Here is a 12,109-nt window from a genome sequence, read left to right as displayed (position 1 = left end):
CCATAACCAGACCCTTCAGGTCTGGTATGGATATTAAGGGGAACCCCGCGTCAAATAAAAAAAAATTGACGTGGGGTTCCCCCTAAAAATCCATACCAGACCCTTTATCCGAGCACGCAACCTGGCAGGCCGCAGGAAAAGAGAGGGGGACGAGAGAGCGCCCCCCCCCCTCCTGAACCGTACCAGGCCACATGCCCTCAACATTGGGAGGATGCTTTGGGGGTCTGTGACCCCTCAAAGCCCCTTGTCCCCATGTTGATGAGGACAAGGGCCTCATCCCCACAACCCTGGCCGGTGGTTGTGGAGGTCTGCGGGCGGGGGGCTTATCAGAATCTGAAAGCCCCCTTTAACAAGGGGACCCCCAGATACCGGCCCCCCCTGTTTGAAATGGTAAGGGGGTACAAAATTACCCCTACCATTTCACAAAGAAAGTGTAAAAAATGGTTAAATAAAACAAACACACTTTTGAAAAATTCCTTTATTAAAAATAAAAAAATAAAAAAAAGATTCCAGCGGCGGTAATCCATTCTTGCTATCCAGTGACGGACGGTCATTTCTCCAGCGATGGCTCATCTCATCCAGCGCAGCGAATCCTCCGTCCTTCTTCTGTCTCCGTGGAGGAGACACTGCAGGCATTCCGGCGGCTGACGTTTCTTATATACGGAGGGCGGGGCCACCCTTCACCTGACCCCGCCCCCTCTGACGCAAGGGGAAACCCGGGGTTCCCCGTGACGTATGGGTGACCCCGCACCCCTCTGATGTAACACAGGCAGGTTTCCGTTACATCAGAGGGGTGCGGGGTCACCCATACGTCACGGGGAACCCCGGGTTTCCCCTTGCGTCAGAGGGGGGCGGGGTCAGGTGACGGGTGGCCCCGCCCTCCGTATATAAGAAATGTCAGCCGCCGGAATGTCTGCAGTGTCTCCTCCACGGAGACAGAAGAAGGATGGAGGATTCGCTGCGCTGGATGAGATGAGACATCGCTGGAGAGATGACCGTCCGTCACTGGATAGCAAGAGTGGATTACCGCCGCTGGAATCTTTTTTTTATTTTTTTATTTTTAATAAAGACATTTTTCAAAAGTGTGTTTGTTTTATTTAACAATTTTTTACACTTTCTTTGTGAAATGGTAGGGGTACTTTTGTACCCCCTTACCATTTCAAACAGGGGGGGGCGGGATCTGGGGGTCCCCTTGTTAAAGGGGGCTTCCAGATTCTGATAAGCCCCCCGCCCGCAGACCTCCACAACCACCGGCCAGGGTTGTGGGGATGAGGCCCTTGTCCTCATCAACATGGGGACAAGGTGCTTTGAGGGGTCACAGACCCCCAAAGCATCCTCCCAATGTTGAGGGCATGTGGCCTGGTACGGTTCAGGAGGGAGGGGGGGCGCTCTCTCGTCCCCCCCTCTTTTCCTGCGGCCTGCCAGGTTGCGTGCTCGGATAAAGGGTCTGGTATGGATTTTTAGGGGGAACCCCACGTCAATTTTTTTTTCATTTGACGCGGGGTTCCCCTTAATATCCATACCAGACCTGAAGGGTCTGGTTATGGATATTTAGGGGGAACCCCACGTCAAATTTTTTCTTAAATTTGAGGCAGGGTTCCCCTTAATATCCATACCAGACCTGAAGGGCCTGGTAATTGAATTTGGGGGACCCCCACGCTTTTTATTTTTATTTATTTTTTTATCAATGACTTTCAATGAGTGTTCTCTGTATTACGGAGCCGACAATTCATAATAGCTGCGAGTGATTTTAAAGGACTTTTTTTCCTGCATAAATGACACTTTGTGCAGGGACAGTTCTAAGCACGGGAAACATGCGCCCCTTCACAGGCATACTATAGACAACCCCCCCCCCTACGAAATTTAAAGGAATATTACACTTTTATTGTTTCACTTTAATCATTATTAAAATCACTGCTCCCGAAAAAACGGCCGTTTTTAAAACTTTTTTTTGCATTGATACATGTCCCCTGGGGCAGGACCCGGGTCCCCAAACACTTTTTAGGACCGTAACTTGCAGAATCTTTTCTCTCTGTCAAATCTTTTTTCTCTGTTGAATATTTTCTCTATATAATCTTGGACTAATAGAGGTAAGGTTAGGCACATTCGACCACAGGTTCTATAGACACAGATTGTTGTCAGAGTCATGTTGAATCTCCTATTCTATATCGAACTGTTGTAACAATGAAAACGAAAATAAAGCATTTATTTATGTCGGATCTTTCGTTTTTCGGATTTTGTGCTTTCGTTATCGTTTGTCAAAACGAAAAAGAAAATAGCTGAAATTCGGACAAAAATGCATTCGGACGAAAACGAATGCACATGTCTAGTCTTGTACCACCTGTACTCACAACAAGGGTAATGAGGCGAGGGCTTTGGGCTTGCTCAAACCTTTACCTGCTCCAGAGAGACCTTGGAAGTTAATCTCCATGAACTTTATTGTTGAACTCCCCCCTTCAGAAGACCATACTGCCATCTTTGTGGTAGTGGATCGGCTGTCCAAGATGGCACACTTCATCCCCTTGAAATGAACACCCTCTGCACCGGAAACTGCACAAGTTTTTATCAGGGAAGTCGTCAGACTTAATGGAGTACCAGCCAACATCATTTCGGATAGGGGAGTGCAGTTTACCTCTCGGTTCTGGAAAGCACTATGCAGTTCCCTTGGCATCGAGTTATCGTTTTCTTCTGCATACCACCCTCAGACAAATGGGCAAACAGAGAGAACTAACCAGACTCTCGAGCAGTATCTTCGCTGTTTTTCCTCCTTTACTCAGAATGACTGGTTCTCTCTGTTGCCACTGGCTGAGTTTGCATATAACAATTCTACCAACTCTACCATCAAGCAGACCCTGTTTTTTGCCAATTATGGTTACCACCCATCATTTCTACTTAACTCTGTTCCCAAATGTTCTGTACCAGCCGTTCTCAAGACTGTGGATTTTTTCAGTACCAATAATAAACTGCTGCAGTAAACCATGACCAGAGCACAAGAACTAAACAAAGAGACTTTTGATAAAAAGAGACGGGAGGAATTGATTCTGAAACCTGGAGACCAGGTTTGGCTGTCTACGGTTAACCTTTGACTTGCTTGCCTTTCGAAGAAATTGGGCTCTAAGTTTCTGGGTCCCTTCTCAGTTAAGAGGAGAATCAATGAGGTGGCCTATGAACTGGAACTGCCAGAATCACTTTGGGTACACCCCGTTTTTCATGTTTCTCTCCTGAAACCTGCCATCTCTAATCCTTTCTCTGGGCGAGCCATGGATCCCCCTGCTCCTATAATGGTCAATGGTGAAGAGGAGTTCGAAGTGGAGGCAATAATGGATTGCAGGAAGAGAAATAACCGTGTTCAATTTCTCATCAAATGGAAAGGGTATCCTTTAGGGTCATAAGCAACAGAGCATGGTCCAAGATAGTCCTTTTGAGTACAAAGTCTTCCCACATCTTAGCTAATAACTCAGTGGACACATACTGTATATAAGATCAATATGAGACATAGTATCGTGGGTAGAAGAAAATCAGGTATATTGACTATCCCCAGGGGTGTTTCCAATGCCAGGCGTCATGGAGCCCATATATCTCTGCCAACTTAGACAATGCAAAGTCACTAGTGGGATATGAGGTCAGCTTAACAACAACGGGAGAAGGAGGAATATCAAAAACACTACTGCAGCGATCAGAAAAATGATCGCTTAGTGACACTGGCAAAAGGGGGTGAAAGGGTTAACTCTAGGGGCAATCAGGGGGTTAAATCTTTATTGGGGGGGGCTATAGGGGGCTACCCTGGACCTAACACTAACTGCCCTGACAGTTTTTACTTTTACAACTGACACTGAATGCAGTGATCAGTAAAGAAATGTGACCGGGGGGGGGGGGGGTGCGGGGGGGCGATCGGGGGGGGGTTGTGTGCCTGTGTGTACCTACATGTCAGTGTAGTGTTGGTGCACACTTACTTTGTGTCTTCTCCTCGTAGTCCGATCAAAAAGACCGCCCCGAGGAGAATGACATCACTTCCTCCTTCCTGTGTAAACAATACACAGTGGGAGGAAGCTTGTCATTGGCCAGGAGCGATCCAGAGGGGGTGGCCAGAAACCAACGGCCATCCCCTCATCACGGATCGCTCCTGGAGCGAACCGGACCACCGTATCCAGCGGGAGGGGGTCCGATCGGACCCCCACCCGCTGGAAGGCAGGCACATACATGTACGTGCTTGTGCCTGCCTGTGCCATTGTGATGACGTACAATGGCAATACGGCGGTCCTTAAGTGGTTAAAGCTCTCACTTTTCCAAAACCTAGTTTCACCGAGCCTAGAGTACATATATTCTGCAGGTGGCTTATCATATAACAGATATTTTTTGCAATCTTTTAGCAATAGGGGAGTGAAATGTTATTACTTTGCTGAAAATTTTGCAAAATCAGGAACATTTTGGCAAAAATTTGCCATTCGTTTATATGTAGTTGCTAGTGTGTGTCTATTGGCAGCTTCTGCACAATCAGAAGAAGAACTCTGACCATCATCATCATCTGTATGACTGTATTTTTACATGGCTGACTTTACGGTTGACTTGGTCATGGATAGTGTTTCTAGGTTTGTGGGCTAGGCCGCTTCATCAGGAAAAACATCTGCAATTTAGTAGACACAAGATCAATGGCAATATAGTCAGATAATATTTTAAAAAAAAAATATATATATATTTTGTACACTTCAGCAAAATATATGTTTACCCAAGTCCTGGTGTGCACACAGCACAGGGTGTCACTAGTGTAGTCTCCCGCGGCGACTGGAGGAGATTAACAAGTCAAAGGGCTGAAATCTGGCAGGGCAAAAGGAGCAGTTGCCCTGGGCCTCATCATTGTAGTGGGGCCCAAAGCAGCTGCCTCATACTTGCCAACTATCCCAGTTTAAATGCCCTTATTTCTTGAAGTTTTAGTCCCGTGCTGTGTCCCAATATCTCAGTATAAACTTCTGTTTCTGCTGCCCAGCTCTGCCCTATTTCCATGTTCAGATGACTCACCAACAGACCCTGTGTTTACGTGTAAATAACTTGCATTGATATGTAAATAGTGGTGGCAATAATATGTAAATAGTTGTGGACCACTGCATTGATATGTAAATAAAGGCAATATTCATATGTATATTGTGTCCCTCTGAGGTCACATCCACCATCACTTCTGCTGAATGCTGCCCACTGGGGAGGTAAAGGAGAACGCTTGAAAGTCCTGCCTGTGACTGTGACTGTGGTCATTAAGCTTAACATCAGCTTGTTTTGCAAAAGTAAGCAAATTGGAGGTGGAACCTGTCTTCAAAATAACATGGAGCCACAGCACCCTGAATTTTGGTGCATGTGAATACGCAGACAGGCAGTGAGGAGATGATGTGCTATAAACTTTAGCAAACAATCAGTGAGCAGTAATAATGTGCAGTAACATCTAACAACCAATTAGTGAGTGATATAGATGTTCAGTAATCTCTAGTAATCAATCATTGAGCAGTATTGATGTACAGTAATCTCTAGCAACCAATCAACAAGCAGAAGTCATGTGCTGTAACCTCTAGAAAATAACAGTGAGCCATAATGTGTGCTGTAACCTCTAGCAACAGTCAGTTAGCGGTAATGATACACTGTAACCTCTGGCAACCAATCGTAATCGCTGTCTGATCTGATTTAGCAAACTGATTTTGAGTCTAGCTGCTATTTATTGTATGTCTCAAAGCATGCGGCGAGCGAAATTGCATGAAAAAGGGGGCCCAAGAAAATGTTTGCCCAGGGTCCAGTCAATATTAAAGACGGCCCAGATCTGAGTAAAGGTAACCAATCTAATTTGAAGTGCCATATTGTGCTTTATTTACCATTAAAGTGAGGACATTCTCAGGTTTGGAATCCCCTGAAAGCAGCTTGAATAAAGTATTGAGAGCTGCATTGCTCTCAAATCTCAGTTATTGATCTCTAGTTGATTACTTGATTATATATCTGTTATCCTTCCACATAAATATTGCAGTAAAGACAATTTCTGTGTTTTATCATAACGTGTGTGTTTCTCATTGGTCATTGCACTTACACTATTGCCCGGTGTACCAGAGGAGGCTGTTATGTGACTTGGTTCACGCCGGGGCGACTTGTCAGGCGACTTAGCCGCCTGACAAGTCGCGCTCCATTCTGTACAATGGAACCATTCTTACGACTCAAGTCGCTCCGACTTAGAAAAAGGTTCCTGTACTACTTTGGGGGCGACTTGCAGCAACTTGCATTGACTTCTATACAGAATTCGTTTTGTAAGTGGCCACTGAAGTCGTGTGCAGATCGCCTGAGGCAGTTGAGCTCTTAGGGTTGAGAGGCAGAGTAACGGTCTGAACATACTTAAGTAGCCCCTTTGGGGGTATCGCTACACACACATAATATATATATATATATATATATATATATATATATATATATATATATATATATATATATATATGAATATATTGTGGCAGCAGGCAGGTAAAGTCACCTGGTTGTATCCAGGATGGTAAATATGTTTGTCCTAGATTCAGGCTTTATGCAGACTTTTACAATTAGAGGGGAAGAGTTAATGAGCCAAGCTGAAGTAAGTGGGCTCATTAAGGCCTCTACAAAAAACCCCAGCATGCATAGGGAGATGCTCCAGTTTTGCGTGTATAGACTGGGGAGTCTGAGATCTGTTCTGTGCGGTGAGTTAACGCCTGTGTGGCAAACCCCTACAATAGGGACAGGGACTGGGGCAGCACAAGGCTGCACCCAGTTGTTAGACAGGGAGTCTACGTGTGTAGTTAGAGGTCAAGCTGACCAGGATTTATTTTCTTGTTTTATTTTGTTTGGCTGTTATATGTATCACTGCATGTAGCCTAAATAAACCGGATCTTTTGTTTTTTGCACCTACACGGCTGTCTGCTGTGCCTGACTTTGTGTTGTGAACCCATCCAGGGGGTCACACACACCCGCTACCGAGCTAACCCCTCACAGTTGGTGGAGAATTTTGGCAGTTTTTTTTTCAATTTTTTTTTTAAAGGCCAGCATGGAGGAGATACTGAGACAGCTGGCTCTAGCAAATGCAAATCAGCAGCAAGCAAATGCAAATCAGCAGAAAACAAATGCAGCTTTACAAAAGAGCCTTGCAGCTCAACAACAAGCCCAGCAGCAGGCAAATGCAAATCAGCAGCAGACAAATGCAACTTTGCAGCAGAGTTTGGAAGCCCAGCAGCAGGCAAATGCAAATCAGCAGCAGACAAATGCAACTTTGCAGCAGAGTTTGGAAGCTCAGCAACAAGCCCAGCAGCGATCTGAAGCCCGCTTCATAGACCTGTTGCAGAAGCAAGAGCAGATAGAGACAACAGCAAATAGAGACATTGATACAGCAACTTCCGCAGACCAATGAAGCAAGTGGTTACAATAATACCGCATCCTTTGGTGTGAGCCGTTTACTGACAAAAATGACTGGAGAGGATGATCCGGAGGTGTTTTTGACCACATTTGAAAGGACTGCTGAAAGGGAAAAGTGGCCTAAGGAGCAGTGGGCTGGACTGGTGGCCCCTCTGTTAACTGGGGAATCGCAGAAAGCTTATTATGACCTGGAGCCTGACCAAGCAAAAGACTATGTGGTACTAAAAACAGAAATATTGGCACGGCTGGGTGTCACCCTGGCCGTCCGGGCTCAGCGTGTGCATAATTGGACTTTTCAGGTTGGAAAACCCCCCAGATCTCAAATGTATGATCTCATTCACCTGAGCAGGAAGTGGCTGCAGCCAGAGATTTTGACCGCACCAAACATTGTGGAACGTGTGGTTATGGATCGTTTCCTGAGAGCTCTTCCTACTGCCATCCAAAAATGGGTAAGCCATGGAGACCCAGAAAATGCAGATAAACTTGTGGATCTGGTTGAGAGGTACTTGGCTACAGAGAACCTGACCACCTCTTCCAGGGACTCACGGACTTTCCCCCCTAAGACCAGATCATCCCCAGTGGCGGGTAAGATGACTCCAAGGGGTGAGGGTGGAGATAGTGAGAGGGTGGGAGTTCTACCTAAGGTCTGGCGGGAGTAGCCCAGGAAGCCCATGCTGCAAGAGGCAGCGAAAAAGTTTATTTGCTACCGCTGCCGGCAAGAGGGACATATTGCAGCCAACTGCCCAGTTGTGGATGAGCCTATGCAATGTGACTTTATAAGGGAGAGACGTCAGTCGCTGTTTGCGACAGTTGCATGCACTGCCATTCGGGGACCTGAGAAACATTTATGTAAAATGTGTATTAATGGTAGAAATGTTGATGTGTTGCTGGATTCAGGTAGCCTGGTAACGTTGATAAAAGCTGAATTAGTTACTACAGAGGTCTCTGGGAAGAACAGGGTGGCTGTTATTTGTGTGCATGGGGACACCCGAGAGTATCCTGTAACTTCAGTGTTTTTTGAGACCCCCAAAGGTAACCTTTCTCATCAGGTGGGGTTAGTGTCTCACTTACCACATGATGCTATTGTGGGAAGGGATTTTCCAAAATTCTGGGAACTCTGGGATTGTCCTGAGCCCCCCACTGGTGCCCCTATAAACCAGGAAGATGACCAGAATTCCTCTAGGGGTGGTGAGGACTCTCCTGAATTTCCCTTGTCGGTATTGGCGGGGGAAACTCGAGAAACTGGGGAGGAGCCAACATCCTCAGATGAAAACATGCCGTCTGTGGAGTTTTCGGATCTTGAGGTTCACAGGGAAAATTTTGCCACAGAACAGTTAAAAGACCCCACCCTAAGAAAGGCACGGGAAAATGTGGTGAAAATAGAAGGCGAGTTAGTGAACCCAGATAAGACTTGCACTTATCCTTACTTCACTATGGAAAGGGACCTGCTGTATCGAGTGGCTCAAAGGGCAGAAGAAACCATTGAGCAACTTGTAGTGCCCAAACCTTACAGGAAGTTGGTGTTAGAATTGGCCCATGGGCACATTCCGGGAGGTCATCTGGGGACAGAGAAAACCAGAGAGAGGGTATTGCAGAGATTCTATTGGCCTGGGGTCATGAAGGAAATAGAAAATTATTGTTCCTCCTGCCCTGTGTGTCAGAAGTCGGCACCTATGCCACATTTCCGTAACCCACTGGTACCTCTTCCTATCATTGAGGTCCCCTTTGAAAGGATCGCAATGGATTTGGTAGGTCCGATAATGAAGTCCGCCAGGGGGCATCAGTACATTTTGGTTACATTGGACTATGCCACCCGTTATCCGGAAGCAATTCCTCTCCGAAATACCTCGGCCAAAACCATAGCCAAAGAGCTATCTCTTGTTTTTAGCCGCGTGGGTATTTGTAAGGAACTGCTTACGGACCAAGGTACACCCTTTATGTCCCGGGTTATGAAAGAATTATGCAAGTTGTACAAAGTGAAGCATTTGCGTACATCTGTGTATCACCCCCAAACAGATGGGTTGGTTGAAAGATTCAACAAAACCCTAAAACAAATGTTAAAGAAGGTGGTGGATAGAGATGGAAAGAATTGGGATTGTCTAATACCCTATCTGATGTTTGCCATTAGGGAGGTACCCCAATCCTCTACGGGTTTCTCACCCTTCGAGTTGCTCTATGGGAGACACCCAAGAGGGCTGCTGGATATCGCCAAGGAAACTTGGGAAAATGAGAGTTCTCCTCACAGGAGAGTGATTGAGCATGTCGCCCTGATGCAAGATAGAATTGCACAGGTAATGCCAATTGTAAAGGAACATTTAACCCAAGCGCAGTTAGCACAGCAGAGAGTGTACAACCGTGGGGCCAAGACACATACTTTTTCCCCGGGGGATAGGGTCTTGGTGCTAGTCCCTACGGTTGAAAGCAAATTTCTGGCCAAATGGCAAGGTCCATATGAAGTAATTGAAAAAATTTGTGAGGTGAACTACAGGGTTAGACAGCCAGGAAGGCGAAAGCCGGAGCAGATCTATCACATCAATCTGCTGAAAGCCTGGAGGGATAGGGAATCCCTAGTCGCAGAGACTTTGTCACAAGTACAGCCTAATTGCTTAGTTCCTGAGGTTGGAATAGCAGACACCTCATCGAAAACCCCAACAACAGGAGGTTAAAGAGTTTGTACTTCGTAACAAAGAGATTTTCTCTGATCTTCCGGGACAAACATCTGGCGTAGAGCATGACATTATCACCCCGCCAGGAGAAAGGGTAAAACTAAAACCTTATAGAATACCAGAGGCCCGACGGGAGGCAATACGTGGGGAGGTTCAAAGGATGTTGGAATTGGGTGTGATAGAGGAGTCCCAGAGTGACTGGTCCAGTCCTATCGTACTAGTGCCCAAATCTGATGGGAGCTAGCGGTTTTGTAACGATTTTCGACAATTGAATAAAGTTACAAAATTTGACACCTACCCCATGCCGCGTATAGATGAGTTGATTGACCGGCTGGGAACAGCCCGATATATGACAACTCTTGATCTCACCAAAGGGTATTGGCAAATTCCCCTGGCCGAAACGGCCAAGGAGAAAACTGCGTTTGTAACCCCAGATGGGGCACTCCAATATAAGAGAATGCCGTTTGGGTTACAGAATGCACCGGCAACATTCCAACGGAAAATGGATAAGATTCTGAGGCCCCATCAGAAATATGCTGCAGCTTACCTGGAGGATGTGATTATCCATAGCACAGACTGGGTCTCACATTTGCCAAAAGTACAAGCAGTCCTAGACTCTATCCGGGAAGCTGGGTTTACGGCCAATCCAAAGAAGTGTACCATTGGACAGGAGGAGGCCAAATATCTTGGGTACACTATTGGGAGGGGGGTGATAAAACCCCAAGTCAATAAAGTCGAGGCCATACAGAGTTGGCCACGTCCCAACAGCAAGAAACAGGTACGAGCCTTTCTGGGAATCGCTGGCTATTATCGACGCTTCATTCCCCATTTTGCTTCTCAGGCTGTGCCCCTCACCAACCTGACAAAAGGGAAAGAGTCGGTCATGGTTAAATGGTCCCCAGAGGCTGAGGAAGCATTTCAGTCCTTAAAAACAGCCTTATGTAGCCAGCCAGTGTTGTACTCACCAGACTTCTCTAAGGACTTTGTTGTACAAACTGATGCCTCAGACGTTGGGTTAGGAGCAGTGTTATCCCAGGTCTGGAACGGGGAAGAGCACCCAGTCATTTACCTCAGCAGGAAGTTAAAGTCCCATGAGGTAAATTACTCCACGATTGAGAAGGAATGTTTAGCAGTGAAGTGGGCTCTAGATTCCCTTCGGTACTATCTGCTAGGTAGGCACTTTGACCTGGTGACTGATCACGCTCCTTTAAAGTGGATGGCTCAGAACAAGGAGACCAATAGAAGGGTAAATAGGTGGTTCCTGGCCCTACAGGAATTTAACTTTACAGTTAAGCATCGCCCTGGTGTTAAAATGGGGAATGTGGATGCTTTGTCTCGGATACATGCGTGTCTGACTGCTGGTGTTACAACCCCAAGGTTGAAACAAGAGGGGGGGGGGGTATGTGGCAGCAGGCAGGTAAAGTCGCCTGGTTGTATCCAGGATGGTAAATATGTGTGTCCTAGATTCAGGCTTTATGCAGACTTTTACAATTAGAGGGGAAGAGTTAATGAGCCCAGCTGAAGTAAGTGGGCTCATTAAGGCCTCTACAAAAAACCCCAGCATGCATAGGGAGATGCTCCATCCTGGAACCAGTTTTGTGTGTATAGACTGGGGAGTCTGAGATCTGTTCTGTGCGGTGAGTTAACGCCTGTGTGGCAAACCCCTACAATAGGGACAGGGACTGGGGCAGCACAAGGCTGCACCCAGTTGTTAGACAGGTAGTCTACGTGTGTAGTTAGAGGTCAAGCTGACCAGGATTTATTTTCTTGTTTTATTTTGTTTGGCTGTTATATGTATCACTGCATGTAGCCTAAATAAACCGGATCTTTTGTTTTTTGCACCTACACGGCTGTCTGCTGTGCCTGACTTTGTGTTGTGAACCCATCCAGGGGGTCACACACACCCGCTACCGAGCTAACCCCTCACAATATATATATATATATATATATGTGTTTTATATATAATGGTAAGTGATGTAAAAGGACACATGTGAAGGAATCATAAACCCTCCTCCACTCTGAATGAGTGTAATCAGTGTATA

Source organism: Lithobates pipiens, unplaced genomic scaffold (genome assembly GCF_037356315.1).
Source record: "Lithobates pipiens isolate NorthernLeopardFrog02 unplaced genomic scaffold, aLitPip1_a1.2 Scaffold_28, whole genome shotgun sequence".
NCBI lineage: Eukaryota > Metazoa > Chordata > Amphibia > Anura > Ranidae > Lithobates > Lithobates pipiens.
Note: the sequence above shows the minus strand (reverse complement) of the source record.